Here is a 6,045-nt window from a genome sequence, read left to right as displayed (position 1 = left end):
TTAATTCTAAAGTCAAGTTTGTCTTAGTTTAAAGGTTTTAAAAATGATCATTCTTGTCTATTTTCAATGACCTCTGGTTCAACTATGAGACATACTCTGGAGTTTGGTAGTGGCTATAGTCTCGCGTCACCAGACTGCTGCCTCTCGCAAATTCGCAATTTCCAAACGCTTCCGTCATACAGTCTGGAGCAACGGAAGTTCTATCATGAGTCAAATATAAAGCGGAAGTGGAGCCTCCTCTACACTTCCGTTTTGTCTTTACAGTCGTGCACATGTATATCTTAATATAAATAGAAATCATCTAAGCATTCATAAAGATATTTTAAAATATATTTTTGAGAACTGAAATGCCAACGGCAAAACCTGCTGGACGGCAAGAAGCAACGGTAAAAAGATTAAATATTTTAACGTTGATGCCTTTACCGTCGCTGGGTCTGGCTGCCGTTCTGCTCCCGTCCACAGGTCCACTACAATGACTTCCGGTTTGCGTCTACAGCTTGCCATGTGAATGTGGAATTACTCTGATTTCGGGAGGTGTAGTTCCAGACATTCGGAGATTGTGGGATAGTTGTCTGGATACGCGAGACTAGGTAGTGGCTCGTAAATGATTTGTTCCAGGTTGTCCCCCACCAAAGGATCGATAATTTGGAACCAACTGGAACTGTTGCAGATTTGTAACCAAATGGGGTCCATTTGGTTCCGTTTGTGCACTCTGTTTAATCAGCACTGATACTTTTGAAACTGATGGTTATGATGAGCGAGCGCCCGGGTTGGAGCAGTTGGGGATTAAGTGCCTTGCTCAGGGTGGGACACTTTAAAGCATGATTATTACCCACTTTCTAGCATAGACCCACCTTACCATGATGTGTCTATAGCCTTGGAAACCCAGACTTTTTTATTTCCAGGGAGAAAACAAAAAGTCTGGGACCGAGTCCACTTCAATTCGGCATAGAGTAGCGCAAACGTCGATCACTCTTCTGATTTCTGATCGTCTGCACCTTTGTTAAATTGACGTACACACACTCGTACACACACACACACACACACACACACACACTGTCCCCTGTCACCAGCTCAGTGGCCTCTATCCCCTGTCACCAGCTCAGTGGCCTTAAGTTGTGGTGTACATCAAGCTGCCGAAACGTGAGATGGGCTCCTGACCTGTTGGCCACATGACTCGTCACTGCCAAGAACCTTCCTGGAGACTCCTGTTCAGGCCTAAAGTTGGGTGAGTGAGTGCTCTTATTTGATTTTCATTTGTTGCAATGAATTGCTATTCATGGTGTTTTAAGCATTATTCTTTCTGCTGTTCTATGTCAAAGGTCATATTCACATTGAAACGGAAATAGTGGATGTCTCATTCATACAGGTTGACATAATCATCACACGTAACACAGCCGTCCGTGTCGCTGCAACACTAAACCTGATCCCAGGTCAGCCTAAATGATGCACACTTTAGTTTAATCAGAACTTTTTCCCCCGTTTTTCTCCTCCTCCGCGATGTGGAACATGAGCACACATGCAGCGGACAGACAGAGAGAGTAGCTACCGGTATATAGCCTCAGTCAGACTGGCACACAATCACACACTGAAATTAATATTTTATTAACATTTGCAACAACAACAAAAAAGCACAGACTGTTCACACACACACACACACACACACGGTAGCCTACGGGTCTTCTCGGATCCACTCTGATATTACACATAATGACTGACAGACAGACCCGAGGGAGATGCGTCCGATTCCGATACGGCCCGAGTGATTACGTTAAAACATGACTCAAATTTACAGTAAAAAAAAAAGTTTGGAAACTTAAAATTCGTCCATTATTCCGTCCATTTTAATAATACCAATTTGTATTCTATGTAATATTATTGTAATCGTTGATTAGTCACCTTTACAACGAGGTACAGATTGTGAGTGTGAGTGTGTGTTCAAAATTGTGCTTGAGTAAAAGTATTGGCAAGTAAAAATTACCCAGAATGAAACATTGCACACTTGTAGATCTGCCATTTATATATATGCCTCAAGTGTGCGATACTTTCATATACTTGTAGTGTAAAAAAAGTGCAATATTTACCTCTGAAATAAATGTGGTGGAGAAACGACAAAGTATGGGAAGAAGTAAAAATAAATACTCGTTCAGACTTGAGCTTGTAGGTCTGCTAAAAAATCAAAGAACGACTGACATAGAAACATATTGCTTTTTCAGAAAACTAATTGGTAACCCTTCATTTTACGGTACGGTAATTACCAGGTAACTACCAGGTAATTACCCGGTAACAGACATTTTCTTAATCTGATCTCAGGTCAAAATGGGTTTAACAGAACCTCACAGGAGGGGGGGACGGACAGAGAGAGAGAGAGAGACATTGATTGGGCGTGGATGTGTTATCCAGTGGGGGGGGTGGGGGAGGGTTGTTCCAGTTTGCCACAGTTGTCCTCGGAGCGAACATGGCGGCGGAGCTCAAATTCCTCTCAGCAGTGTTCTAACGGTCTAACCGCCGCTTTCGTCTCCCCTCCAGGCTGCCCCGTGCTATGATACGGATGCCCCCCCCCCCCTAAAAAATAAACAAAAAAAACCAACCGACCCCTGCAGCCCCGGGCCGAGGAGCGCACCAATGGCTCCAGAACAGTTTACTCGGTTGGTGGGAATCCTGTGTTTGTGACAATTGTCAGTATTTTGGCGTCTCTGTGTGTGGGAGCTAGGGAGGGAGGGAGGGGAGGGGGGATTCCAAAAGGTCTCTCAAATGCAGGGCTCGAAATAGCGACCATTTTGGTCGCAAATGCGCCTGAATTTTAATCTGTGCGATCTCAAAATATAACTGGGCGCACCAGTGCTACTGCATATAATTACTGTAGTGCGACCAAAACGATCGCGACCGAAAGTGTCGCGGGCCGGTTCCCTCCCGCGAGATGATTTAAACTTGTAGAGCATAAAGATCTGAGCATGTAAAAAAAAAAGTAAGTTCCTAGTCCATTCCTGTCCAGAGTTATGATTGTTTAAAGAAATATCTCCTTGGCTTCTTCTACTTCCTCTAACCTCCCGTCAGTCCGTGGACTGATTGGGTGATCAACATCAGCTGGACCTGAGGTCCTCAGCTGTGAGAGACAACAAAAGGGCTCAATTGAATGGAATGTGTGGAGTCACACACACACATTTATGATGACGTTATGAAAATAACTTCTCATAAATATATACAGTAGGCCTATATATATATATATATATATATATATATATATATATATATTTTTTTTTTTTTTACTTCAATCAAAAAGCAGGCCTACATAAAACAAAGGGTTTTGTAGCCATTTACAAATTCAGAAATTATAGCAGAGACAGTATTTAGAATTTAATTATATTTTCAACTGGTTTATTGCCACAAAAATAGCATCTCATACCAACTGGCTTGTAGGCCAGTGGTTCCCAAAGTGGGGTCCGGGGATCCCTAGGGGTCCTCGGTTAAATGATAGTTAGGAACCAAATGGACCCTTATGGGTCTGAAACTCTGAGAGTGTACTACATACTATGGGTAAACCAATTTCACTGTACATTTGTACACTCAGTTAAATTAACTTTGATTTTATGGGTCCCAGAGATAGAAATGGGGAACGGTAGCCTAATTCAGGTCAAACTGGGGGTCCTTGAAATGTAAATAACTGAAAATCACTGCTAGAGCCGTAAAAATCTTCTCATATGGGGGTCCCTGGCATATATTTTCAAATGGGGGTCCGTGGGCTAATGAGTGTCAATTTGAGGGTGCTTGACATGAAAAATGTTGGGAACCACTGCTGTAGGCTACAAGTGTAATAATAATGAATGTAAAAAATCGATTACATATTGGTGCTCGTAAAATTTTGGTGGGTGCTCCTAATTTTTTTCTGGTGCTCCTTCATTCTGAATTTGGGAGCACCAGTGCTACCAAGTAAAAAAGTTAATTTCGAGCCCTGAAATGGAATGTGAGGTTTAATATTTTGACCTGAGTCAAATGTTTCCATGTCAGTCGTTCTTCGATTTTTCTAAAATAGCAGATCTACAAGCTTGTAGCGCACCACTCGGTGGCACGCTATGAGCTTGTAGATCTGCTATTTTTCAATAGCTAAAGCATAACATGATGCTAACAACGGATTCCCGCTCAGAATGGGTTAAAAGTTGAGGCGATCACACAGTGTCCCCCCGGAAAAGGAGTTGAGCAAAGTCCAGGACTTCTTTTGCGACGAGGCCACGGGTTGAAGTTAGCGGCCATCATGCTTCTCATTCCAGCCAAGGCCGATCTTCATATACCTGCATGTCATTCATCAATTTGTATAACTGAGTGTGTAGTCCTATACATCTGTACTTGTATAACTGAGTGTGTAGGGCCTATACATCTGTACTTGTATAACTGAGTGTGTATAGGCCTATACATCTGTACTTGTATAACTGAGTGTGTAGGCTAGGCCTATACATCTGTACTTGTATAACTGAGTGTGTAGGCCTATACATCTGTACTTGTATAACTGAGTGTGTAGGCCTATACATCTGTACTTGTATAACTGAGTGTGTGTGTAGGCCTATACATCTGTACTTGTATAACTGAGTGTGTATAGGCCTATACATCTGTACTTGTATAACTGAGTGTATAGGCCTATACATCTGTACTTGTATAACTGAGTGTGTATAGGCCTATACATCTGTACTTGTATAACTGAGTGTATAGGCCTATACATCTGTACTTGTATAACTGAGTGTGTAGGCCTATACATCTGTACTTGTATAACTGAGTGTGTAGGCCTATACATCTGTACTTGTATAACTGAGTGTGTAGGCCTATACATCTGTACTTGTATAACTGAGTGTGTAGGCCTATACATCTGTACTTGTATAACTGAGTGTGTAGGCCTATACATCTGTACTTGTATAACTGAGTGTGTAGGCCTATACATCTGTACTTGTATAACTGAGTGTATAGGCCTATACATCTGTACTTGTATAACTGAGTGTGTAGGCCTATACATCTGTACTTGTATAACTGAGTGTGTAGGCCTATACATCTGTACTTGTATAACTGAGTGTGTAGGGCCTATACATCTGTACTTGTATAACTGAGTGTGTAGGCCTATACATCTGTACTTGTATAACTGAGTGTGTAGGGCCTATACATCTGTACTTGTATAACTGAGTGTGTAGGCCTATACATCTGTACTTGTATAACTGAGTGTGTAGGCCTATACATCTGTACTTGTATAACTGAGTGTATAGGCCTATACATCTGTACTTGTATAACTGAGTGTGTAGGCCTATACATCTGTACTTGTATAACTGAGTGTGTAGGCCTATACATCTGTACTTGTATAACTGAGTGTGTAGGCCTATACATCTGTACTTGTATAACTGAGTGTGTAGGCCTATACATCTGTACTTGTATAACTGAGTGTGTAGGCCTATACATCTGTACTTGTATAACTGAGTGTATAGGCCTATACATCTGTACTTGTATAACTGAGTGTGTAGGGCCTATACATCTGTACTTGTATAACTGAGTGTGTAGGGCCTATACATCTGTACTTGTATAACTGAGTGTGTAGGCCTATACATCTGTACTTGTATAACTGAGTGTGTAGGCCTATACATCTGTACTTGTATAACTGAGTGTATAGGCCTATACATCTGTACTTGTATAACTGAGTGTGTAGGCCTATACATCTGTACTTGTATAACTGAGTGTGTGTGTAGGCCTATACATCTGTACTTGTATAACTGAGTGTGTAGGGCCTATACATCTGTACTTGTATAACTGAGTGTATAGGCCTATACATCTGTACTTTTATAACTGAGTGTGTAGGCCTATACATCTGTACTTGTATAACTGAGTGTATAGGCCTATACATCTGTACTTGTATAACTGAGTGTGTAGGGCCTATACATCTGTACTTGTATAACTGAGTGTGTAGGCCTATACATCTGTACTTGTATAACTGAGTGTGTAGGCCTATACATCTGTACTTGTATAACTGAGTGTGTAGGCCTATACATCTGTACTTGTATAACTGAGTGTGTA

Source organism: Protomyctophum bolini, assembly GCF_963924005.1.
Source record: "Protomyctophum bolini genome assembly, chromosome: 15".
Taxonomy (NCBI): domain Eukaryota; kingdom Metazoa; phylum Chordata; class Actinopteri; order Myctophiformes; family Myctophidae; genus Protomyctophum; species Protomyctophum bolini.
The sequence above is the reverse complement of the archived record's forward strand: the minus strand, read 5'-3'. Positions refer to the sequence as shown.